This window comes from Strix uralensis, chromosome 1 (assembly GCF_047716275.1).
Source record: "Strix uralensis isolate ZFMK-TIS-50842 chromosome 1, bStrUra1, whole genome shotgun sequence".
In the NCBI taxonomy this organism is placed as follows: Eukaryota; Metazoa; Chordata; class Aves; order Strigiformes; family Strigidae; genus Strix; species Strix uralensis.
This window is the reverse complement of record NC_133972.1, coordinates 35,050,595-35,078,065: the sequence shown is the minus strand read 5'-3', so window position 1 is coordinate 35,078,065 and position 27,471 is coordinate 35,050,595.

The window sequence follows — 27,471 nt, the reverse complement described above, 5'->3', positions numbered from 1 at the left end:
AATACTAACAAAATGGGAAAATAAATACTTACTGGCATTTTTGTGTCACCACCGAGCACTTGATATCACCATCTCACCAGCAACTGCTTTGTCATTATAGAGGAATACAAGAAAGGAGAGCTTCCACAGTGTCCTAGCACGAGAGTAAATGGCCATTGCACTAGTTACGATATGCTGTTGCAGATGGAAGACCTGTTAATTTAATAGCAGGCATCTGGAGGAAACCTAAGGAACAGAGATATTAATTATTGCTAAGCTTAATAGCACAAACTGAGGTGAAAACAATTGCAGTCATTCAAATTCAGCAGTAATCAGTTTAGGCCAGGCATAGGTTATTATATGAAAGAGTCTTTTTCAATGGCATTAAAGTTATGCCAATAAATCTGAAGCTGGGGCCATAGCTACGAAAGAAATGCAAAACCACCAGCCAGTAACACTGCCTGTGGATGGTTGGCAGGGATCCTTGACTGACCAGCACACATCTTGTTCTAAGATTGGAGACAATAGGTGCCCCTGCTCATATGTTTCCTAAACCATAACATTCTGTTAATAAATGCAAGGGAAGATGATAAAATGGATACAGGTCAAACTGCGCTTGTTAGAAGCCTCTTGACTGCGATACTTTCACCTTTGTTCTGTGTGCACAATTGTAAGATGCCAGAGAAGTATTTGATATCAAAGGTGAGGAGGACAAGCTTCTCCTGGCCTCTTTAAATGCTTTTTTCATGTCCTCTTGGTTCAATTTATAGTGTCTGAAAGTTATTTTGCCAGCAGTCCTGTTCAGCTGAAGCAAGGAAGAATGTGAGTGCTGCTTCCTTCAGCTGCCTATTCAGCACTCTGCTATTTCTCCAGATTCCAGCTTCCATTTCAGCTTCTCTTCAACTTGATTTGCATGCATAACAGGAGGACAGTCTGTCTCTTCAGTTGTGAGCATTCTGGGGAGCAAAGGCTTCCTGGGTCTTCATACAGCACTGACCACCAGAGGAGCCCATGCTGGTTGGGTGCACTGAATTTTATACCACTGCAAACAAACAAACAAGAAATTCCTTTACAAATGCCCCTAAGTAAACATCCTAGAGTACTGACAAGCATTGGGACCCTCATCCCCTCCATCTGTATCTTAGCGCTCTCTCTCTCTCTCTCTGTCTTCACTGCCAGTTCAAGACAGAGGAAAGACAAGAGCTAGGACGTCAGGAAACCCCAAGTCTGCCCCAGGTCTTCTCAGCAAGCCTTGTGGGAGGCTTCGCTCCCCAACCTGGTGTACTAGTGTTCCCCAGAGACAGTAAAATGCACTGTTCCCTTTGCTCACCACAGAACATAATGGGCAGGTGGGGATGGAAACTCCAGCATCAGAAAACCTGCCAAGGCAAAACTTGCCCATCAGCTGTCAGCAATCTAGAAAGAGTGAGAGCATTTGAGAGACTGAGAGCCTCATTGGTTTCTATCCTAGCACAGCCTCCAGACTGGATTTTGCCTTGCCTTCACAACCAGAATTTTTATTTCAGAGAACATGAAAAGGATTGAGGCTGCAAACTAAAATTTATGTTTTTGTTGAGAAACAGAAAATTGTTGCTGTCCTTTTAGTGATTTAACCTACATGGTACATGCCATAAAATCATAGGGGGATGAATCAAAAAGCAACCTCTTCCCTAACATTTTTGGGAATCTAAAATTCACACTGCCCCATTGCATCCCTTCTGTTCCCATCATCCACTGGCTGAACTGGAGCCAGGTACCTGAGCCCCATGTTTCCACCATTCTCATCTCTAGAGAGACCCTTTGTGGTACCAGGGCAGCATCTGCTAAGACGTGCTCGGAGGTTGAGGGGCACCCACAGAAAGAGGTAACAACTTCTCACGGCATTTTCCACTCACAAAGGGCAAAAAGGGGCCAGTCTGAATTTGGCAAGTAATAACTTTTAAAGCTAAATAAAACCCGCAGAGCTCCACTGCCTGAAAGCCATGGGAACTGCAGCACTATGAGCCACCTAGTAAATATACGAGCTGTCAGAGTCAATGAACAGTAAGATATGAGTGAACTCTGTGCAGGCTGATGAACCAAACTTTCTAATGCATGCCTACTAAGATGTGAAAACTGGTTTATTTCTGGTGCCTGCCCATGCTATTGGCTCTGTCAAAGAAAGCACATAAAATGTTGCTGCCATAAATCTTGACAAATCCACAGGATAATCTACTCATACACCTAACCAAATGAAACTTAGAAAAATACTGCTACCAAAGCTCACACTGAAATGATAAACTTTATGCTGTTACGAATGGAAACATCAGGAATTTTGAGCTTAACACAACCAGGGATCAATAAATCATAGAATTATAGAATCATAGAATAGTTTGGGTTGGAAAGGACCTTAAAGATCATCTAGTTCCAGCTCCCCTGCCATAGGCAGAGACACCTTCCACTAGACCAGGTTGCTCAAAGCCCCGTCCAACCTGGCCTTGAACACTGCCAGGGAGGGGGCAGCCACAAATTCTTTGGGCAACCTGTTCCAGTGCTTCCCCACCCTCACAGTAAGGAATTTCTTCCTTATCCATTATCTAAATCTACCCTCTTTCAGTTTAAAACCGTTACCCCTTGTCCTGTCACTACCCTCCCTGATACAGAGTCCCTCCCCATCTTTCCTGTAGCCCCCTTTAAGTACTGGAAGGCCACTATAATGTCTCCCCAGAGCCTTCTCTTCTCCAGGCTGAACAACCCCAAGGCTCTCAGCCTGTCCTCATAAGGGAGGTGCTCCAGCCCCCTGATCATCTTTGTGGCCTCCTCTGGATCCACTTGAGCAGGTCCATGTCCTTCTTATGTCGAGGGCCCCAGAGCTGGACACAGTACTCCAGGTGTGACCTGCTGGCTGCACTTCTCTTGATGCAGCCCAGGATACAGTTGGCTTTCTGGGCTGTGAGCACACATTGCTGGCTCATAGTCAGTTTTCCATCCACTAATACCCCCAAGTCCTGCTCCACAGGACAGCTCTCAATCCACTCATCGCCCAGCCTGTATTTGTGTGTGGGATTGCTCCAACCCACGCGCAGGACCTTGCACTTGGCCTTGTTGAACTTCATGAGGTTCACACAGGCCCACCTCTCCAGCCTGTCCAGGTCCCTCTGGATGGCACATCCCTTCCCTCCAGCGTGTCAACCGCACCACACAGCTTGGTGTTGTCGGCAAACTTGCTGAGGGTGCACCCAATCCCACTGTCCATGTCCCCGACAAAGATGTTAAACAGCACTTGTCCCAATACCAACCCCTAAGGAATGCCACTGGTCACTGGTCTCCACTTGGACATCGAGCCATTGACTGCAATATAAAATAGCAGATCATAATCTATGCGTACTATACTTAGCCTCTTCATATCAATACAGCATTAACATAATTTTATCCTTTTTTTTTACCAGTGAAACATCTTTTTCCCTGTAGCTGGGTGTTTTAATATACAGATGATACATTCTTTTCTAGGTTGTTGTTTAAAGTGTTGCCTTCTGATGGTTCATTTTAGCTCCAAGACCATGAAAAAGTTTTACTCCCAGGTCCTAGCGAAGTTTCAAGGTTGCGGGTTTTTTTGTTACTCAGATCCTAAATCTGTATCTAGCATGAGTTTGATTGCAAGTATTCACTCAAGGAGAATGTAAAATACATTGGACTATTTTTAATTCCAAGGCACTTCTGTTTGTTTGTAATTGACTATCAGTGATCTTCACCCAACTGAGGGCACATAAACCAGTGAAGAATTTCTCAAGATGGAACAATTCTATTTTGGTATTTGTTATAGGAGAGAAAGACTATTATTAAGGGCATCTACTAATTCCTTCTATAAGACCCCATTTACAATGGCTTAAATCCTCAGTAAACTAAAACCAGTTAAGCTGAAATTCTCTGTGCCAGGTTCACTTTCAGATTTGTGTTTACGTATAAGTTTTATCCACAACAGTTTGGCCACCCTGCAAGTAAAGCCATTGAAAACAGCTTGTACCAGAACATTAAAAACCTCCAAAAATCCTTTGTGTGAGAAGCTATTGTCCACCTAACTTTGGTGCAGGAGACTTAAGCATGTCAGGTCTGTCCTTCCTCTCAGGATGTGCCTTCTGAATATCCTGTGAAAATTTCTGCAAATTTGGAACATTGTGAGACTTTAAATGATTGCCAATCACATCTGCTCAGGAGAGAGCTGGTGATTAGTGGCAAAAACTGCAAAAAACATATGTCCTTGCTAAGCCTGCTGCTTGTCTCCAGCTCAGCATGGAGCTAGATCCCCCCTCCAGAGCCAGCCAGGAAGGATGAGCAGAGGTGGACTGGTCCCATCAAGGGCGGTGAGACTGAGCAGTGGCAGTGGCTGGCAGAGGGGCAGCCAAGGCCATGGTGGGCACTGAGCCTGGCACAGGCACGAGCCTGGCATAGGTACCTCAAAAGCAGGGAACAAGGGAGGAGAGGTGAAACGAAGCAAGGAATAGCAGGGCAGAGAGACCCGGAGAGCAGTGCCAGCACATCGGGTCAGAAGGGAATGGGTGGATGGGCCCAGCTCCTGCTGGAGCTGAAATGGATCCAAGTCCTCCACCTATGCATTCCTCTGCTGTCAGCAAATACCTGTGAAAGCCATTAGCAAAGTGCACTTTTTTCAGACACTTCCCAACTTTACAGTGATTGAATTTGCAACTTTAATATTCTTTCAGTATAGCTATGGTGTGTAACACATGCTGACAGAGCCCATAGGTACATACACATACGATGTACAGATGTACATACATACGTTTTGTATTTGAAATGCTACAAAAGCAGAAAGAGCAGGCATAGCTAACTAAAATATTTACTTATGTGTCTCTGATCACATGGACATTCTGGGAAGACCAGAACTTGAAAAAAAGTAAGGACAAATAAAATTACATTATTTCTTTTCCATACAAAGTTGTGACATTTTTGAACAGCACAATTATAGGAGTCCTACTCGGACCACAGCTAATTAATCTCCCAGTGATACAGATCTCAGAAGAGGGCTTTTATAGCCCATCAGCTTCAAGAACTAACTGTTGAATATAAAAAATCCCCAGCTCTGCAGCCCAGGCTTCTGTATTTCCAAAGCCCGAGGGATGCATGGAATTAATTTTAAAATAAAGGCAATGATCAGTACATCCAGCCTTTCACAGAAAGACAAGCAATGCAATACCTCTAAAAATCAAACATATGGCTGGACCCAGCAAGCCCCAGAAAAAATAACAGTTATTTTCTTAACTTAAAAGATATACTCTTACCGGCTGGCTTGCAAAGGACAATTTAAAAGGACCCAAATTTAGATTTTGCTCAAAAATAGGTTTACAGAAAACAAAGATCAACAGAAGAACTTCGGAAGTTCATATTAAGCTTGAATTGAAAACCATACTTAATTTGAATTTTTGAACCCAAGAGCAGAGCACACAATGAATAGGAAGTGAAATGACTGGTCAAGTACCTGTAACAGAGCTAACAATGCAGAAAAACAACATGCTCTGTATTAAGGCAAAGATAAAGATACTCTTAAAAGAGAATATTTATGTGTAAATCTTAATGGCATCAGACCCTTCTAATAACTAGAGAGCTGAAATAATAGCAATGTGCAAGTCTTAATATTTGCCAGGCAAGTCTTGATCCAAAGACATTTTCTAACCTGGATAAACCCCAAGGGCACTTTCTTCCAAGCCAAAGGGAAGGAGTAGTTTGTGTGCATGTGGATGGCCAGAGTCACTGGAAGGATCTGACTGCCCACCGAAACCAGGTGAAACCTGAAGGGACAGGAATCAGGATCAACTAACCAGACTTCTTTGGTGGCTGCTGTGAGAGTGGAGCAGACGCTGCTGAGTGTCTTGGTGTTGGGCAGAGGCTAGGGACCCGATCCCTGGGGCACCACATCCCTGCTTCACAGCAATCCCAGCTGGTTCCTGGAGCTGGGTAAGCAGTGGTGCCTAAGGATGAATAATGCTTCCAATGAATTTAACCTGTATTTCTGATGGAGGCTTCTCAGGTTTTTAATTCAACATCAGAGCTAATAGGATTTGCTTGATCTTTCATCTTCAGTTCAAGTACAGTTTGTGACAACTGGAGAAATACTTTGCTAAATCATTTCTGAAATGTGAGCTGTATTGATTATTCATTCCTAGTCCTAATTCAACACTTCTTTTCCCTGATCAGATAGATGGGTTTAATTCACATTACAAGGAGGCATAATTGTGAGCCTGACTATTTCAGAGAAAGCAAACCACTAAAACAAAGTTCCAATAAACAGGATTAGAGCATTTTAGAGCATTTTAAATCTTTCTTTTTGGGTCTCATAACACTTTCCTTCAGCAACATACCTAAAAATATTAAAGCTACTATAAAATTTATTAGCTGGGAACAGAGTATAAATGTATTCCTTCTCTTACTGTGTATGACCTTGCCATTCCCGTGCTTGTTAATAATCAGTGTCCAATCCCATATAAAATGTACTTGATACGTTATGGCATTGTTGATTGTAATTTTTGTCAGCACCTTTGTGACTGGCATTGCATAATCGCTTGTGTGTCTGGTTCCTAGCTGAGAAGAATGTAGTCAGATCTGTATATGTTTTATTTAATTGCCTCTGTGCCTGGGCCCTGTTAAATGGCTTGAGGAAATCTGATCTATTGATGTCTCGTCCCCTATAAAATCCATCACTTCCGATGCAAATGGTTGAGCATGTGAACTTAATTCATTTGCCATCGGTATGCTGGGAGTAAAATGTGGTTGGTAGAAAACAAATGCCAAAAGAATATAAATGCAACCAGAGCAAATTCTGTTTAAAGTTTGAGTGCATCTTCATGAGAAATTTTTATATTGTTCACACAGGGGCAATTAACAATTCCAATAGAAAAAATTATTTTTTGAAATATCAAAACAAGTAACCCTTGGTTAAAAGCTGAAACTAAATGGCAGTCCTTCCATACATTTTATTTGATTCAATCAGTTGCTCAATCTTCATTTAAAAATGCCTAGGACAGGAAATAGCGATCCAGTCACACCTCATTACTGACTAACAGGGTCACAGTCCACCAGTGATCTAGAAGTAGGTGTAGAGGGAACACTTCAAGTGCTCAAGAGGATGTTGTGGAAAATAGTTTAAGTCTTAAAGTATAGCCTAAAACAATATTGAATAATTTCTGTTGGCTTCTAAAAACAATCCTGAGTAAAAATAGAAAAATCTGCAGAATTGCAAGAATGTCTTTAATAATGACCTATAGCTTTTTAAGAGACATATTATTTTACATCTATGGAAAAAATAAGTTTCTGAGGCTTATTTAAAGATTCTTACAGAGAGTGAAGGAAGAAAGCAATTGCCTAAGACCCTGGAAAGAAAAACTATAACATCCTGGTTATTGCCTACTAAACTATTGTAATAAGGTAAGACAGGGAGAAATTTGTCAATCTGCCCATAAACGTTTTTGTCCCTAAACTTGCACACCACTGGTTTCTTCACCACTGTAGAAGATCACAATTTGAATTAGCCCCTTAGAAATGTCTATTCACCATTCTGAATCTACCTGGATTTCATAAAAAAAGCTTGCACACTGTTGTTGGTCATCTTAGCAGCTCTGAAAATAAGGACAAAGATTTTTACCAAACACGTAACAAAAATAAAAAGGGTATAACTCTGCTTTCATCAGTATGCAATGGTAAGGCTCCCATAACCTTTCAAGACCAACTAGATTCATATAGGCTGGCAATACCAGCCATCAAAATCTTCTGTTTCAAATTCTGTTTCTTTCTCCAGCAGTGAACAGTGGTCCTTTTTCAACTACTTCTAAAGGAGAAAATAGTATCTATTTTTTAAAGACATAGCTGGACCCTGCTAGGGATTTTCAGAATGAGTAGTCAGTTGTGTCTCTACCTTCAGGTAATGCAGACAGTCTCTTAAAATAAAGACAATGAAGAGCCAGCCAAGCCTTCTGTGAAAAGACACGTACTCTCTTTTCCACCATCAGGTCACAGGTTCCCAGAAGACACTCCCCAGTAAAACTTGAAAAGCAACCCCAAATTCTCTAGGAAGAAATCTGTCATTAAACCCTGGCAGACTCACTTGTAACCGTGTTGAAGAGAAGTATTTTTAACATCTGGAATACTGGAAATTATTTATAACAAAATGTTTCAGTTCACTAGAATTACACAACAAGAAATCAAGTGCTTGTTGGTGGTCAGAAAAATTATAGGATTCCTTCCCACGATTCAGCTCAAACTGCAGATTCCTTTTAAGAAAAGAAAGTTAATTTGGGTCCAGATGTGGTATATCCATATGAAAGGTTTATTGTGTACAATAATCTATGACATCTGCTTTGGCTATTGGAAAATTTGTTAGCAATTGTGAAGATGGTCTTCTTGTGAAATGGCTCAGTTTCTCCAGTGTAAAACCATAGAATTTGCCTTTTTGTTGTTCTACTCCTGATGAAAACATCAAGATATTTGGCAATGGCATTTCCAGAATCACAAAATTGTCATATAAATGATTAGTTTTAAAAACCCATTAAAAGACCTATGTCTGCTGGCTTATATATCAGCTTCTAGCTGACAAGTGACTTTGCATATTCCACAGTGAAGAATTTTTCCCAGAAACTTAGCATTATGAATGAATTTGTCATGAAACTTTAACCAAGTGTTGCTAATGATAGCCTTGAGTATATAAACAGCTTTACCAGTTTTTACAGTCCTGCATCCTTTTTTTTCTTCTTTCCATTGTGTTTATCACAGTTATTTCTCACTTCACTGGTCTGTTTGTTCCTGGTAACCACAGGACACCACTCTGCTTTGTAGAACTACATGTCTTGAAAGCTAATGTTTGATGACTGAAATTAAGAACAGGGATGTATCAAGTATCCTAAAAGAAATTCCTGGGATGTTCTATGAAAAGAAAAAGAAAAAAAAAAAAAAAGTATCATCATCTTGGAAATTATGTACCACAGCTTAAACATGTAGCTACTGGAGTCAAAGGAATGGAATGGGATAACTTCCAGAAAGAATAATTACACAAAGACATGCCACAGTTCTTGGCCGAGAGTTAATGCAAGGAACAGCTGCTTGTATGATATGCATCAGTGAAAGATAAGAAAAAAAACCATGCTCATATTGAGTTAAAAGGTGACTAGCAGGTCCAGCTTTGGAGAACCATTTTCTGACCCTACATCAATCAGCTCTCCCTTCTTTATTGTCTGGTCTTTTGTCCTAATGCATCCAATGAAAAGCCCAGCTTTCCATATCAAGTCTTATCTCTTTATTACTTCCTAATGTTTCCCTGTGGTGCTGCTTTCTCCCTCACCTGAAATACACCTGATGCTTGTATCCACATGAAGTGCAATACTCCTCTAATCTTTCTCAATAATTCTTCTTGTAGAAGTTTGTAAGAGCAGCAGTAGGTGTTTATACCTAGGAGGTCCCTAGCCTCTTGTATATGAGTAACAGACCCAATTACCTTCATGCAGTTACTGTCTGAAGAGCAAAAAGCTCTTTTATCAACTTCTTCATCTTGCAGATAGGTCAAAGAATGATTCACTCCAGTCTGCCGCACATACTGCTCTGTTTTCCTAAGAGATGCTCCATTTATCTTAGATAAAACAGCCACAGGAAGTGCTGCTAACTCTTGATTTTTTTTTCAGCTATTCGAAAATATTTCAGGTTGGTCTAAGATCCTCAGCTGCTGGAGACCATCGATCAGGACAGAATGGGCCTGTCATAGGGCAGCACTTGCTGAAAGGCCAGTGAACACACCCAGACAGGACCTACAAAAACAAAGCAAGCAGAACAGAGCTCCTTGTCTCCTGTGAGAGGTACAGTAAACTGACAGAACAAGCCCTCAGAAATCAGTCCACTCACCCAGCATACCTGCCTGTGAATGATCATGATAATTCAGTTGACTAACTGCATCTGTTGACTAACAGATTCACCTTCATCTTCTTTATACTCTCCCTTCAGGTATTTCTATACATTGATAAGATTTGACTCAGCAGGGCTACTCACACTAGTACATTCTAGACTTGATAGACAATAAAGGCAGAGTTGGGCTGTAAGTGTGCAACACTGGCTGTGATTAGCAATGCTCAGTTACCCTCTGCACTGCCATGTGCCCAGAGGGGTCTTCCCTGAGGCAGCAGCAGCAGCAGTGCTTTTAGGGTCCAGAAAGACCACCTGTATTTGTTGTGCCCTTGATGTGGAAGTGAGTGGGCACATCTTAATTTTGTGCTTATTGTCAGAAAGCTATTGCAAATTTTCTGTTGACCTTATGATATGGGATTGTTCCTTCAGGTAGTTAATTAAGACCTGCATTTCCTTGCATGATTCACAATCTCTGTAGTAGCTTTATGCCTATTCAGAAGCTGTGTTTGTGATGGTCGCAGCCTTACTGTGATCTCTCAGGACATTGCACCCTGTTACCTGCTCTCTCACATGTGCTATTTCCATGGTATGCTGGTGGTGTTTGTTTAGCTTTTGTCTAGCAAATGTGGCTCAGTCCAGAGTTGTTAGGAGCCTCTGATCATGTTTTTCTCCCAAAAGCAGTGTCACCTAGGTTAACTCTAGCAACCTCTAAGACAATCACAAATCTGTTGCATTTCCCAGTGAGCTGCCATAGGTGCCAAGCACAACCCAACCAGTAGGCAGGGGAAATAGTTTCTTTTGCACATATAAGGTGCTAAATCTGAACAAACATGTTCTGTGTTTCTCCTAAGGAGACTGCCAGAACCCTGCTGATGCATCACACGTAAAAAAATATTTGGTTTCAGTAAGGTCTCCACTCAGAAGTAATGGAACATGATACCTTTACACATTAAATTTCTTCCATTGGGGTTATATTTAAGCAAGGGAATATGTCCTTTTTGTATCTTGACCAGTGTCTGGGGGTTTTACTTATGGCTGTGAGATCAAGAGCCAGCCTACCTCTTCTGCAGTGCCAAAGGAACTTGTCTTCAGACTTGAGTTGTGGAAAGTTTGTGGTCTTCCAGCTCCTCTTTCTGAGTTTCTGCCACCTTTAAAAGACAGACTTTACCTTTTCCTCAGAAAATGTGGTCTCTGCCTTTCCAGAGGACTGGGGTCTTTTTGCTGAGATCAAAAACTAGGTATGCTTTTACCCCATTGATGGATGCTGTAGGTGTCTTTTCTTCCTATCTGTGGCATATCAATACATTCAGCTGACATACTGCCACTCCACATAAAAAAGATGACTGCTCTTAAGTCCTATATTCTACCTTCTGTTGGCTTCACTGTGAAAGGAGCACCAAAAGAATGATTATATTACTCTTTCTAGCACCAAGCTAGATCATGTTCCTATGTCCAGCTCCAACTAAACAAGAAGGCCTTTTGTTTGCACTTGATGGTCCATTCATTTTCTGTTACGGTACTGTACTCAAGGCAAGTAACCCTGCTGTCACTTGGTTTCATATGTACAGTCCTTACAATTTATTGCAAAATGAGGTAATCATCTCCCATGCTCCACCTTGTGCTTTTTGCCACAGCTTACGCAGACCAACATGCACTCCATGTAACTATGCTTGATTTACTTCTTACACTTTTCTACTTCAAATCTCTCTCACCCAATTCTCAATTCTTTATCATCTCCAGAGTGCACACACTGTCTGCTCCTCATAAACCTCGTTTTAGACCCAGGAGAGGTTTTTTGTCTGTTGTACACATAACTTATCTCCAAAGCTTGCAGGGAAACTTGCATGGAGGGGAGGCTGCAGGTGCTCAGAGCTTTTCATTGTCAACATGAACCAGCTCTGCTGCCAGATGCTTCTCCGCTGTGACTCACTGCTCCTTCAGCTTTTCCCCTTCACTGCCCTGGCTTGAAAGAAGTGCACAAAGGAGACAGACAGCCCTTGGGGAGATTTGACAGGGGGGAGAAAGTAAAAATCTCTCCTGGCTCTACACCTGCAGTGCACTTCACCATGTGCATGAGCAGAAACAGGAGGGGAGAGGTGAGCAAAGCAGATGTCACTGTCAACGGAACTCCCCAAAGCCTTCTCTGATGTTCAGTTTCCAAAGGATGAGCTGCAGTTCTATGCTGAAGAGCTCATTCCTGTTTGTTATTTAGGCAGTGGTGAGTGGGTCTGACTGCACTCAAGTTTTTCAGTATGTACACTTATAAGTTTAATATAGTCCTGCATTTGTGTAACTGCCTACTGCTGCTCACCCCAATGGAAGGACACAGGAACTCATAATCATGTCAAAAATGTATTGAAATATAGATCAAAAAAGACATAAAAAGCAAGCTTCTGAAAGGTAAACCCATAGCTTAAAATTAGTAAGAAAAATTGTACAAAAACTGATATTTAACTCAGTAAAAAGAGATCAGCAACTACCAGCCCTTTGTGAGGGAACATCATCCCACATAGGTCAGTAAACCTTTCATCCTCAGAGCTTCAAATACAGCAGGTGACTTTAATCCCTGTAACATGGCAGAACAATATGTACCAAGGAACTTGGCCCCTGGCAAAGAGCCTTTCTATTAGCAGACTAGTCATCAAAGCAGCATGTGTGGTCTGCAAGTGGCTCTATTCATTATCCCCCTAATTCCTATGCAGTGTCTTTGTGCAGGGGGCTGTGTCTGCTGGGGTCACTACCAACTGCAAATTGATGAGCGTTATACCATACCCACACTGTGCAAAACCATCAGCCTCTTGCCTTGCAGACCACGTAAGGACAGGAGGGAGCCCAGCCAGGCAGGTAATGTTTGTAATATGGCACTCAGCAATTTTGGAGGCAGCGTCATCTGGCCTTCAGCTTTCCAAGAGTGCACTCCACCTCCAACCCACAGCAGCCAGCACAGCATGGAGAGGTTCCTTCACCAGACCCACAGATCCTTCACACCCCTGCAAAAGCACAGAAACAAGTGTTATCTGGGGCAGTATAAAGCTTGCAACTGGAGAAGAGTTGGAGGAGAGAAAGAAATGAAATAAAAATCTGTGGCCAGGAAACAAATCAAAATGTGTGTCAGACAAAGGTGACAGATTTCCCCACTGCTATACCACTGTGTCTTGAGGTACCTCTCCAGTATCTGTATTCCCTTTCGGTAGTGGATCATAGTTAGAGTAAAGGATCATACCTAAAGAGATTCCTGTCCATTGGAGCTCTGCTCTGGGAAGCTGCTGCATCTCTGTTCCCTCACCTGTAAATCAAGGTACCTGGTATCTTCTCCATAGAGCACTCCAAGATTTGCTTATGAAAAGTACTTTATCAGGCAACCTTCCTATGAAATACTTTCTGTCTGTCACAACATGAAACAAGAAGTTCACGCAGAGAATTTTTTTGCTGAGTCAGTTTACCAGCCTTTCAACATGTATAATGCAAGATGCAGGAAATGTACTACCGTAGCTCTGAGTTTTGGTCCCTTAATGGGATTCATACTCACCACTTCAGTAAATGAAGCCCAGTTCATCCACTCCCTGTAAAGACTCACTCATTGTAAGTTTGAAAAAACCCTGTAGTTTGTGAATTGCATATTTTTCTGTCTAAAGTAAAAAAAAAAAAGGTAACTAAAAACCTGTGTCAATATGTTTGATACTACATTTGAAATTCTGTTTTGCCGTTATCTTTTTTAACACTCTTTGTTTTAATTTTCTTTTTAGATACTGAATTTTTTGGGGAGAGAATGAGAAAGCACGTAGTGATACTTGGAGACTATTTTTTTTTCTCTCACAGACTGGCATATGGTTCTTTTCTATTAAGGTTTCACACCTCTGGCTGACATATAATCTGTTTGCTAAGAAAATATGCTTTTATCAGGTTGTGAAAAGTTTCTCACAAAAAGAAAAGTCAGTGTATTTTGATAGTTTGCTAAACATCTGGAACTTTTCCTTTTCTAAATTCATTAAAATTTTGCTCTCTGAACGGACTGAAGGCATTAGAAGGCTCTGAAGGTGATGAGCAGGGCGGTGCAGTGTGTGCTGTAACCAAAGAGTTTAGAAACCACAGCGGCATTGCTGAAATAATAGAGATAAAAGGGAAAGTAGGGCTAGACCACTAATGCATCCAAAACCAGCTGGCTCCCAACAGGAATTTCCATTTCAGTTTTGAAGGGGCTTGGTCAGGTTGCAGAGGCTAGTGCTGGTTCCCACTGCTTTCCATGCCTGGTGACATTTGCCCAAGGAATGTGGTCAGGTTGGAGGCACAGAGCGGAGAACAGAGGTCAGGAGCCTGGCAAAAGGCTCAGGTGTGTGACAGGGACTTGGCAGAGAGGGGAAAAAAAGCAGCAGAATTTCAGAGGGGATAGGTTTCAGATCCAAAACCAGTCATGTTTCATCATTCTTGGTGAAAGAAAAACAAATAAATTCATTCTGGCTTGGGCCAACATAAAAGGCTGTCTCCAAGCTTTTTCTATTCAATTGTTTCTTGATGAAACAATCATTGTGAAATTATACATTCAAAAAATTTAATTTTGAAAATGTCAAAGTAAAATATTTTGATTTTTAAAAGCTTGGTAGCAATTTGTTATTCTGACAAAAAGTAGTCATTGAGACGAGTATGCATTGGGACATGCATTGTTATTTTGTTTTTCTAACGGCTAAAATTTTTCTCCCTTTCCATCTTTGGGGGGTACTTACTGCTTCATAAGGCCATTTAGCGCTCCATAAGCTTCTCCGAAAACCAGTCACAGATTTCTCAACAGAGGAAGGATCTTCTTTTCACAACTCCCTCACAATCTTTTAATCCCTAGGACAACATACTGGTGATAAGTTTTATTTCTACACACACAGGGCATTGGCTAATGAGTAAATATTGCCGCTTTAGAATTCATTTTAATAATTCATTTGTTTATGGCTCAAAATGAAATATCAGTAGCTAAATTTTATATGACAACATTGATCATACTGCAGATGTTTAGGTAAACACACCATGTATTTACAAAAGCTTGCTATTTCTTAAAAATCAGGCGTACAATTGAGCTACATAGGTTTAATGAGCTCCTTGTCAGCTGAGAGGAGATTTAAATGAACTCGAATTTAGATAAATACATCTGACTGCATTTGCTATGGGCTGAGAGGGCTTACAAAGAGATGAACGGCAGTTTTGTTGCTGCACGGAGAACCACCATGTTCACTGCATGCCTCAGCTCCCACTGCAGCTCACCAGACTCTTCAAGAACAGATTAACTTTTCTTACCCCATCAGTCACCAGGCTGAACGTGACCTAGATCAGTGGAACCACATGATGTTGCCATCAGACACACACATTGAAGAGACCTGCAGGAACTTTTTGTGGAACTGGTGTGCAGCAGCTCTGGCACCGGGTACCAAAACCACTCACGTTGTTTCACGACCCGCTCCAGTTGCGTTGTTTCACAACCGCAAATCATCAGGCATGCTAACACCACGAAGACATATAGAGTGGATTTTTTTTGCAAAGCCAGTTCCTGCCCAAAGCAGCTCTGTTTCTCTTGCAGAATTCATGCATTCCAGCAAACCTTGGCCTCTGAAACAGGGCTGTCCACCTGGAGGGACCAGAGCTTGGGGTGATACTTCGTTCTCTAACGGTGATGCTACACTCCTCAACTAGACCTCCAGGGTAGCTCACAGCAAATTTTCATATTGCACTGGTGAACAAGCATTACACAAGCCATCTCACTGGTAAGATGAGCTGCATCCTCCTGTCAGTCACAGCAGACACTCTGGGACACCCCATGGACTTGGAATCACCCTGATGATGATAGCCCTAAATCAGAGCAGAAACATGTTTGTGCAATGGAATCAAGGTCCTTGTGCTGTCTGCACTGCCTGATCCATTGAGATGATGGCAAACTAAATTCTCAGAGTCATCACTTCAGTGGCTTTTGGGAGCTGAATATCTACTTTCAAAGAGGAGAAACAGGAGACCTCAGTAGATAATGCAGCTGGCAAACCATAAGGTAGCACTGTTTTGTTGCTACCAGAGATAGCTGAAATATATATTTCAGTAATAAAAGGCTGATAAAGCTCTAATCACTTCAGAGGAGGATAGGATGCATAATTATTACTAAAAATAACATAAGTACTTCTCTGGTTTTGTTGCTTAGTGCTCAGCTTTTGTATAGCACTGCCCAAATACAGGTGACCTTACATTGCAGTATAACTTTATAGTTATTCATTTCTTACCTTCTCTTGATTTGAATCAGAAAGTGAGGTTTTTTAGTAAGAAATATGAAACAAATTGCTGCAAGCAAGCATAAATGGTCCCAAATCCCAAAGAACGGGTGTACATTTCCATAATGCCTACAAGGTTCGGAAAGCTGTGGCACTTTGTTGCGTGTGTCTTGGAAGGGAATTAGTAGTCTTCATGTGCTTTGTCCTGGTGATTGAAATAAATTACTTGCTTAAACTGCTAAGCAAGATGACCCATCTGTTGGCCCATGCATGTTCAGATTCTCAGTGGGTTTATTATTCCAAATAATGGCTGCCATATGCAACAGTAAACAGTTCTTTTAAAATTGACTGAAAGATCCTGTGATACTTTTGAAGGCAATTTACAAAAGTTATTCATGTCCTCCTCAAGAACCTGCCATTCAACTCAAATTTTAGAAAGTGATCCTGACTGGTTTACCCTGACGGAACCATTGCACTGCTTTTCTCTGAAGGCAGAGACGAAACTATAGCAGGAGTCTGGGTTGGACCAGATTTATTCTTCATGAATGGAGAAGACTGAAAATTAGGAATTATACAGCTCTGCAGCCCCAAACAGCACCACACATGTCCCAGTTTATTTGTTTATTTGCACTGCCAAAGTAACTATCATATAGCTACAGGAGCGATCAGTATCTTTAAGCATGTATTACAGAATGTGTCTAAGCTGACAGCAGTCACAGTAACATTCCCCAAGCTACCAAAGAAGGAAGACAACTCTCCCAATCCAAATTCACCTTTCTTTTCAGAAAATACCTGAATGACTAGCCGAACTCTATAATGTTCCTTGATGGTCAGCAAATTCTGCCCCTGTTAGACCCAGGAAGGCAGAGTATCCCAGGGGTGAGGGGTCTCCCTGAGCACATTGTCCCAGGGGTCCCCAGAGGCACAAACCAGGAGACCGCCAGCATGAGCATCTCTGTGAGTGTCTGGGACCAGGGGAGAGGGCAAGGGTAACGACAGGACCTGAGTCAGCATGGAGACATGCCACTTAATGTCATCATGCCCAGAATGAAGGGATCATGGCACAGGGAAATTTGTCTAGATAGGGGGAGTGGTTTCCCTGCTGACAAGTTAACAGCTGCAGCTAGAGATGAAGATCAGCCTAGACAGGAGATGAGTATCATCAGGTTATTCCCTGGGCAGCTTCTTCTGCCTCTCAGTCACTTATTAAGTTCCTGTTCAAGTTAAAGTTGGCAGAGCCACAGCACTGAGCAAGCACAGTGCAAAAAGGTCATCTGTTCTCAGGGAGGGAGATACCAGTGGGGGGTAAGCCCACACTCTGCCCACCATACTGGTGTGCAGGTACCCACAGCTCATGGTGCTAGGTGGGACTAAACAAAACCAGACTTGCCATCAAACACTGTGCATGCCTTTACAGGTTAAAGCATGCGCCTGTGTGTTGGATTTGATCACCTCCCTTTGTTTTATTATTCTTTATGGCTGATTTTCTGTTAAATCCCACTGGTTCCCATCCTCTAACCTTTCCCTGTTAGGGAAGGGCTGAGAGCCAGACTTACACAAACAGTCCTCGGATATGTCTATTTAATAAATAAATAAATGGCAAGACTCCTTTTCATAACTTCCTTTGCCTCTAATTTAGACCATCTCCGTTTCATCCCCAAGCTGAACACACATTCAATTCATACAAGGCCCATAAACCACGTTAAGACCACAGAGCATCCATGATTTGTTCATGATGTTAACAGTGACTCACCATGGCCAGATTACAGATGTTAAATTGCTGATGGATGGCCCACATCCAGCACGTGGTATTCGGCTGAGGTATTAATCATGTGTGGAAAGATCTTTCTTTTTTCTTTTGGTCCCTGTGAATAATGAAACCTCTAATACAGTATATTGTACTTTACAAGCTCACTGAAATGAACTCCCTTCTAAAAAGAGAAAAGGATAACACTATTAAAGCAGCCGAATGCTGTACATGACATGATGACATATTAGGACTTTCTGGATAGCTAAATGAATACACTTACTTTTTGTTGATTTATGCCAGCAGGACAGGCCTTTCTTTAAAAATTTCTTTCCCATGAAGGGAAGTTTTCTTGTTTCCCTCTTTCTTTGTTGGAAACAGCTAACTTGTTGAGTGCGATACTGACTTGATAGACAGCTGTTCATCAAAAATGCAAAAGAAAAGTGTGTTAAGAAGCAGGAAAGAAAGACTAAGTGCAGATTTGGGTAAGAAATAGCTCACCTGAAGTTGGAAATGTTTTATCTGGACATGCTGGCAGAGGTCTATCTGCTGAATGAGAATCAAGTGTGGGAATCTTCCACACCATTTCTTGGGTTTCCTTTTCCTTTTCTTCTGACATGAGTATTTTTATTGGTAAAAGGATAGCAAGTTGTACAGGGCAGTATACATTAACTGTCTGTGATAAGAATGCCCATTATCACTGTCTTTTTTCCTTGTCTTCTGTTTTAATGCCCAAAGGATCAAATGACCAGTCCCACACAACTTCCAGAAGAGTCTTTCCATACACTTCTGTGCATTAAACAGCTGTTTTCATTAGTAACACATTCTGGACTGGGTTTTTCTGCCAAGTCACACTGCATTGATAACAAGGAAATACGTTGAAAATAAAAAATAAAAAGTAAAAACCCACAAAAAAACCCACACTACCATGAAACACACTGAAGAGAAAAATCAAGTGTTCTGTGTAAATGGAGACACTACACACCAGAAGCAATAACTCCCTTTTCCACCCCAGACACAAAACTCTTGCTTGTAAAAAGACAAGACAACAAATGTGTGGGTGAACACCATCACTCTGTGGAAGAAAAATAGATGATAGCCTGACTAGTTTGTCCAGCTTCTTAGGGTATGTTAAACTTCACTGGTGTGCCGTATTTTCTCAGTGACAATTTGCTTAGAGAGCTCTCACATGCACACTCAGTGAGCTTGACCTCTCCAAAATCACACGGAGACACACCAAACCAAGTACTTGAGCTTAGGTCTCCTAAGTTTACCACAATGGCCTAAAACCTATTTCACCTTTCCTCACTGAGGGAGGTAACTAAGTTAAATCACAATGGGAAAAATAATACCCCTTTTCTGTTGAAATTTTTTCAAAATGGCAAATTATGACAATTTTAGCCTGTTCTGTTTGGCCTGGCATTTCTGGTCCAAGGCTTAACTTATGTGCTCCCAGACCTTGTTTCAGGAAAGCATTCATAATTCCAAAAGCATATCAGCACATCCTTAAATGAATACAAGGAGAGTACCCAATTAAAGCTGAACATTTTGTGAAGTGCTTTCCTGAAGTGGAGTGTAGAAGAAAGGCATGTAATGGATGTTAACCTCCTCCACACATGGAGTGGTTGTCAACACCTTTGCTGACAAACTCAGAAGTGGTGAAAGATCCAGAGTCCACCTGGCTCCATGAAACAGGCAAGGCTTGGAATAAGCTTACGTTTTCTGATGTGTTATATTTATTACAGTAGAATTAACTAGTGCATATTTTGACAATTCATTTAGCTGAATGAATCTAGCCAGAAGTATACGAAAATTGTTTTGCATGTGAAGAGCCCAGAGTCGACATTTTCCCACTTTCACCATAAAACCAATGATCTCTGAATCTGTTCTCTGTAGCCTGAGTTTTGTTTTCAAACAATGCTGATATTATGCAGGAGAAATGCTCTATCATGCAATGGATCACTGCCAAGAGGACAGACGAGGAAACCTGTCACCTGTTTTTTAATTCTAAATTCAGCCATGTCTTTTCTGATGCCTGTCGTTGGCTTTTTAAATGACTTTTTCACCAGTATTCATCCTCATAACCTCTTTTATCTCAGCTGAACTAGAGAACTACCTCTTCTTCATCATACCATCTTGCCTTTTGCTTAATAACTTGTTTCTTCAGATAGCCCATTTGCAGGTACAAGCTCACAGAACTCTATTAACTGAACACATTAGTTAGAGCAAAAATCTGCCTGTAAAGTGGATGAGTGAACATATGTAAGAACTCAGATTCCTTGATGCTAGACACCACTATGTACCGTGTCTGCAGAAACGGCCACAAGCTTTCAAAAGAAAGTATGAAACTCCAAAACTGAAGGGTCTCATTCCTCTTAAGGCTCTTCTTAAGGTATGACCAAAGACAACAATGTATCAAAAATAAGTAAACATATCTCAAAGCAGACATATCGTCAAGAAAAATGACCAACAGTCAGTTTCTTCCTGAAAGGGTGAACAAATAGAATAAGGTTCTTCTTATGTGCCACTGCAGCCATATAAGAAGCAAGGATAACAGTAAATCAAAAAATTAGAGGCTTGGAAACATTTTCTTATGCTGCTGAAAAACCTGCCATTAATGCAAACCATACAGTTTGCTCTGCTCTTCAATACAAGAAAAGCAGATGGTTTTGATATGGCCATGACTGTCCCTTCAGAAGGCAGATTCAGAAGTGAAGCAATGGGTTGCCAGATCGTTCAGTGTCAAGGCTAATGGAGATTTCTGGTAATGGTATCACGGATAATAGGGACAGTCCCTGGGCTGTTAAAGGCAGCAGAAATGACATCCTGCTGGCTGTAGATGCTGAGGGAAGAAAACACCTGGGAGAATATTTGGCCTCAAGGCTGCTGCTATTTTGGAAGATGTGGACTTATTTCTGCAGGGAAAGGAAGTAATTAATATAGGCATATGCGGAACAACTGAAGATAGCACTGCAAATCTCTCCTGATAGCCATGGCTAGCTATAAATACTTCTACACTCTGTGTCCCATAGCATGACATGATAACTGATATGCTCAGACAGGGATGTCAAGAGGGGGATGGGGACTGGAAACTCCATTTTGGGTGCCAAGACAATTTTCTTGAGAAAGGAAATCTGAAACCGGCAGAGGGTGGAATGCACCTCATGCAGAGGGACTGCTGTAGGCTTTGGCCTGCAACACCTCTCACACCCACTTCAGTCCTCAAGACACCATTTAGAGGGGGCTTGAACAGGGAACAAACCAGCATGAGGTCAATATCACCCTAGTTTAATTAATCACTACTGCATTAGAAACAATAACGGGAAATATAATGATAGTTGGGCCATATGAAGCAGCTGCAAAGTTTCTTAGCAACTTTAAGAATGACCCTTCAACCCTTTCTCATTACTCATATGATTAATGCTTATCCATGTGAATAGTCTCATTGATTTAATTCACACTACTTCAGCAAGTAAGGACTTCAGAATCAGACATAGAAATATAGAAATTACTCTTCCCCAGTTATTTCAAATCCAGATTTAGTTAAGTGCAGTGATTAACTCTGTTGACCTTGCCCCACAGAGGCTTTTCAGGAACTACTCTGTAACTAGGGGATCCACTTTAACTAACAGAACAGTATCAACAACCATAGTGTAATCTGTCTTTCTAGTCCCACCTGTATCAATGATGCTGTTTGAACTTATTTTAAAGTTAGGTGTTCACAAGCAATCTTTAAAAGCAGTCTCCACTTTAATTCAACACATGAAAAGTCAAGAAGAAAAAAAAAGAAAACAGGCAAAATATGAAAGACACTAAAAATATAACAGAATTTCTTGTTAAAAGTTTCAATTAAAAAGTAAATTTGCCCAAATATATTTAGTTTTGCAAAACCACCTTTATTTTATGACTTTTCCAATTTTCACAAGTCCAGTAAGTAGCTGTGGATAGCGCAGGGTTTATTTTTCCCTGGAACACCAATATAATACTATTCCACTCAGTGTGGTTTGTACTTTTGACACACGCAACAAGCCTAGACAACTTTCTCAGTATCATTATTCACTGGGAATCTCTAGTCCGTCTCTTGTTCCGCCCCTAAGTAACCTTAATCTATCTTTTTCAACAAATTTTCTTCAACTCCTTATGAATCACTTTGCTGCTGTCTTAGAGAAAATCCCCTTTATTATGAGGAGCTGCTTCTCTGAATGGATGAGGGAAGCTATGAGAATACTGTTCTTGCAGTAATGACTTCATACAGGTTTTCATCATGGAATCATCAAAGGTACTATAATCCATATTTCAATTAAAACTGTAGGGTATTTTTTAAGTGACACATACTGAGGGACTTTCATCAAATGCTCCAGTATGTGCCTGCTATTAATACCTCTCCATCAGGTTTGCATTAGATATACAAATCACATCTCTGCAGTTAAAAATCGTCTCTGTTCTAAGCAGAGTGCTGGACAGACCCAATTTGGCAATGGTAGCAAGTGATTTATGGTCCATTTCAGATAACATTTCAGCTTCCATAAATAAGAACATGAACTTCTTTACACCACCAAGCTAAGCCTATGGCCTTATTCTCTGTCTGTATATTAACACTCAATTTTAGGTGGCAGGAGGCATTTTTTTCTTTACTTCTGTGGCAGAAAAGTTGCTCATCTCCAGGTTTACAACACATCCAGAAAGAAACTGAACAAATACACATAGTGGGAGCCACTACAGGTAAATTAGCTTCATATTTACCAGTATTGTACTCCACTCCATTTCTCACATTCAGTTAATGTCTGTCTCCCATGTTCTTTGGACATCTTTGCACACCAGTGCTTACATATGAACAACTTTCCCATTGGTAGGAGACTTCATATCAATCCCTTTCTGCACCAAGGGAACACGAATACTGGTGACAGCATCAGTCCTACCATTAGCTGCTCACACATTTTGTTGGGTTAGTTTCTAATCCTGGTACGTTATTCTCTGATACAGATATTTAAGTAATATTTATTACTAAACTTTAGCCAAGCACTTCTGGCCTTATTCTGGTTTGTTCCAGATCAAAACATCACCTATATAAAATACTCTTGCTTCGTGTCATTAAAATGCATTGCATTATCAGCAGAGCACCTCAGGAACCCCAAAAACCCTTCATGGAAATATTGTTTCCCAAAGGATGTAGTAAATTTGCATAAACAAATGTTCTCAGTTTTAATGGAATGTGTGATCACAGAATTGTGTCTTTCAAACAGAAATGATGTAATTAAAGAGTGAAACACTGGGTCAGTACAGTATAGAGCATTCATATAGAAAGGTCTCAGCACTGAGCTCAGAAGTCTTACCACACCTGCCTCAGTGTAACCACACACCCATTCTGCAGTTGTCTCTTCTCCACCAGTCCACAGTGTCCAAAAAGATGAAGTGTTTAAAGGTGCGTTCCTAATGCCACACATTTCCCAGCACTGCACTTTTCCAGCACAAGTAAGATTGCTCCTACAGCACTACCCCCGATGTCTCTTAGCCTCCCAGACACTCCCTTCACTGCAATTCAGAGGTTCATTTACTCAAAGCAAAACAATAACAGTGAGCTATTCTGACAGAAAGTCTTTCTACTTCCTCCTTTCTACAAAACTAGCAATAAATAAAGCCAAAATTTGACATTTTCAATTTGCATGTTAAACTTTTCTCCCAGCTCCTACTGACTTGGAGCAGCTTGGAGCAGAGCCAGACAGATGTGAGGATGTAGTTCATCTGGGAAGGGAAACTAGAGTATAATTTGGCAATTCTTCTGGGAGGAAAAGGCATGCCAAAGGGAGCCAAGACTCTGAAGAAGTAAAATATATGTCGCTCACCTCTTCTCCCACTATTCCAGCAGTAAAATGATATACCTATATTAATATTTATTGCCACTGAGCAGCATACAATAGTTTATAGAAATTACTGGCACCAGAAGAAAGGAGGTGAGCAAGAAGGAGATGGGAAGAGGTATGGGTAAAGTTGAATAAGCTGTCCTGGCCAGCAATGATAGTGGGTTTGGCTAACCACTCTGAAAAGCTACTATGACCAAAGCAGAATTGCTCTGAGAATGGGCTCTCAGCTGAAGGTTTTCACTGCAAGAAAGTCCTAATTACAAATTAACCGGGCTAACTCACTATGAGGTGGAAACTGTCAAGTTTGCTTTCTATCAGATGCACAAAGCAACTTCCAGAACAAAAAGGTGAATCACGTGCCCAGCAACAGACCCCGTTTCCCAGGTATCAGGGTGAAGGGTGCTCAGAGGTGTCTGCACACAGCGCAGCTGGTTCCCCAGCACAGGAGCAGAACAGCTGTGGAAGGATGCAAGGGGGGCACTGAAACCTATCCTGAAGCAGTGCAAGGCACCATCAAGGGTTTTCAGTCTTCACAGCCAGTGATGGAACTTAAAAGCCAGCAGAAACACTTGCCTATAGATTACACATTTCACTCTTCAGTGAAGCCAGTGACAGGTCCCCTCCCACTAGCTGAACTCTGGATTTATCAGGAGCAGACATCTGTGGCCACTGTCTACTGGGACCACCCATCAGCAGCAGAAAATGCCTCCATGCACTCAGTGAATATCAGGAGGTCAAGGGTCACTTGCTCCTACCAGTTGACTAAAAAGTACCTCCATACAGCCTGAATAAAAGGTCATTTTAAGATACTGTGCAATTCACTGGCAGGGCACAGCTCAGGACAGGACAAAGGCAGCAGAAGGAGCCAGCCTCATTCCAGCCCTGTTCTGACTTCAGAAGTCATTGCATTCCCTATGATAACAATTTAAAACATAAGCCTTTTATCAGCCACACATTGTATTACAGACAGAAATGCAAACACAGATATTTTCCCCCCTCCAAAAATAGCTTTTCTTTTTTTCTTTTTAGAAAATGACAATATGAGGAAAAAGGACCATTTTGTTTTTCTTCAGGCTTTACATCTTTCTGGCTCCAGAGAAACTGGTAGCAGCTGGTTTAATTTCCTCAGTTTCCCATGTCAAAGGTTCAAACACAGTTGTAGATACTCTTTATGAGTGAAATGTTCTCCTGCTCTTTGGATCAAAAAACTTTAAACAAAGTCAGATGACTCCATTTCAGTGTGCTGGGAAAGCACGGGCAAACTCTTTATAGATACATTTCTTCTCACATTTACAAGCACTGCTCTACAATGGGATCTCTACAGTGAAATAGCTGTCTTTTCAGAGGCCATGCAATTTTCCTCCTTTGGTTAACTCTTTCTACACAGCCCAAAGAAAACTCACCCTTTGCCAAAACATCATGAAATACCAATATAAAATCTAGATTGGATTTACATTTCAATTGCCCAAAAATCTTTTTCATCATCAAATAAAGACCAAGTAAAAGTAGGAGAAAAGAATGACCAGAAGAGAGAGGCAGTAGAGAATTAATTAGATAGGGAAAACATTGAGAAAGGTGAAAGGCAAAAACAGATGCCAAGTGTAGACCTATTGGTCTGGGCGATGAAGATTTACAAAGGAATCTGCTCATAAAGAGGCTCTGACAGCCCAGAAATGTCTCCCAGCAGCAGCTGTCAGGAATGGGAGGACAAGCCTTATTCCTCTCCTCCAGAAGAGATGATAGTTCCCTATTGTGAGAGTAGGTGCTAATTATTATTTCCTTTCTAGGACTGAGGGAGGCTTTTAAATCTATCCAATGCATCAGTAAAATAGGCTGTGACAAGATATATATATATATATTTGGCAAGTCAGAACAGTATGGTGCACCATGGCTGAGAGGCAAAATCGAAAACAAGTGTTAGTGGGAAAGTTTAGTGCTTCTAGTATGGGGGTGCATCTGGTTATCCACGTGGGGGGTTTCAGGCAGTGGGACCACAGGGTGTGTGACCACAAGGTATATGATAAGCTACATTTCAAGCAGCTTGCAGATAATAAATGGGAAGGCTCTTGGGTTTTCCCTGTGTGCATCAAGTGCAAAGGTTCATATTTTTGTTCAGCCATACACCGGCAGTGGAAACCAACACCGGTCACTGGGGGAGCCTTTTCACTTCAGCAGGTGAAGGTGCTGACTTCACTTCCCGCTGGCAAGCCAGACCTTATTTTGCTGACTAAAGAAGATGCCACTTAAATTAAAACTTGTGTAACCATATGTTTCAAAACTGTGGGTCATATTTTATACAAGAATGACTGTGACAGGCTGTATATTTCTGCTGATTTCCTGTATTTCCACAGTGCCCTGCTGAATAGAGCTATCGAACTTTATCCTGTTTTTAAGTTAAAAAAATAGCTAACAATCCTGTGTATCAGAAGGATTCCTCATGTGAACTAGATATTACAGTAAAAAAGACACATCTTCCATAGTAATGATATTTTTCCTTAATGTTGAGGCATTGATTTATAATGTGTGATTGTATGCACTTAAACCTCATTTAACCATTTACCCTCACAGCATATTGTTTGAACACTGCATTTCACTTATGTGGGAAGGCTTGGACTTTGAATGATGTGTAACAAAATACAGTAGAACAAATCAAACAACAGAGTGGCCCAAATCACAGTCCATCACACCATCATATACAGTGAGAGGCCCTCCAGCATAGTAGATGGGGTTCAACAGATAGATATGTATAAATGAAATACATAGAAAAACAAAATTTTGTCAGTTTTGACAGTCAATACCAGTCAACATGGAGCTGAGACTTGTTGCTACGAAAGCATGAGGCTCTGCCACCAAGACCCACATCTGCAAACCAGCAAGTGCGGCCATCTGGTAAATCCCAGTGAAAACTGCTGAAGTGGATGCTGCTTGAGTCAGTGGGCTACCTGAAACCCAAGAGAAGCATTTTGTTTGCAAGGAGGTGTGAGGAGCATATGGAGCAGAAGAGTAAGGAAGGCTGAACAAAGAAACCAGCAGGAATCTGCCTGGACATACCAAAAGGTTGAGGTAAAACAAAGACTTCAGTCATTTTCAGCAGTTTATCTGGAAGGGAGTTGCCTGTCAGTACCTGGGAAATGAAGGGAAACCCTGCACAAGGAGAGCTGGCGATGCCCCAGAGAAAGAATGAGGCTGGGCACTGCCTTCAAAAAGTGTTCTGTTCTGTTTCTCTCAAACACCTTGTGAAAGATCCATGACATATTTGAGTAGTGAACAAAATCTGCATGTGTTTTTCCTCATCTGGTGTCATCTGTTCCCTGAGGGAGCTAACTGTAGGCAGTATGACCACATGGGCTGGGAATTATTATATTTAGGACAGGGTGTAAACCTGAGGGACCTGCTTATAGCTGCTTCAGTGCTTGGGTGGGAATAAAAGCCGCAGCACCAGTGTGCCAGCAATGCAGGCAGAGGCACTAAAATGGGACAAGCACGGCCTTGGGGATGGGTTTAAAGCAGCTTGAGGATTCACCAGACGGACAGTCTCACAACCTGACCATGAGTCATCAGTGGGAGACAGAGGGGTACACCCTTAACCCCGTGACAAGAGCCACATCCAGGTCTCAGCCCCCCAGCTGCTTCAGGGATGGTGCAGGCAGGCATGACTCTATTGGTAATGCAGCTGGGACATTCACGGCTCCCTGTGGTAACACAAATGTTCAAGACACAGCTCCCAGCTAAACTCTGAGATGAAATAACGTTTTAATCACACTGGGGAGCG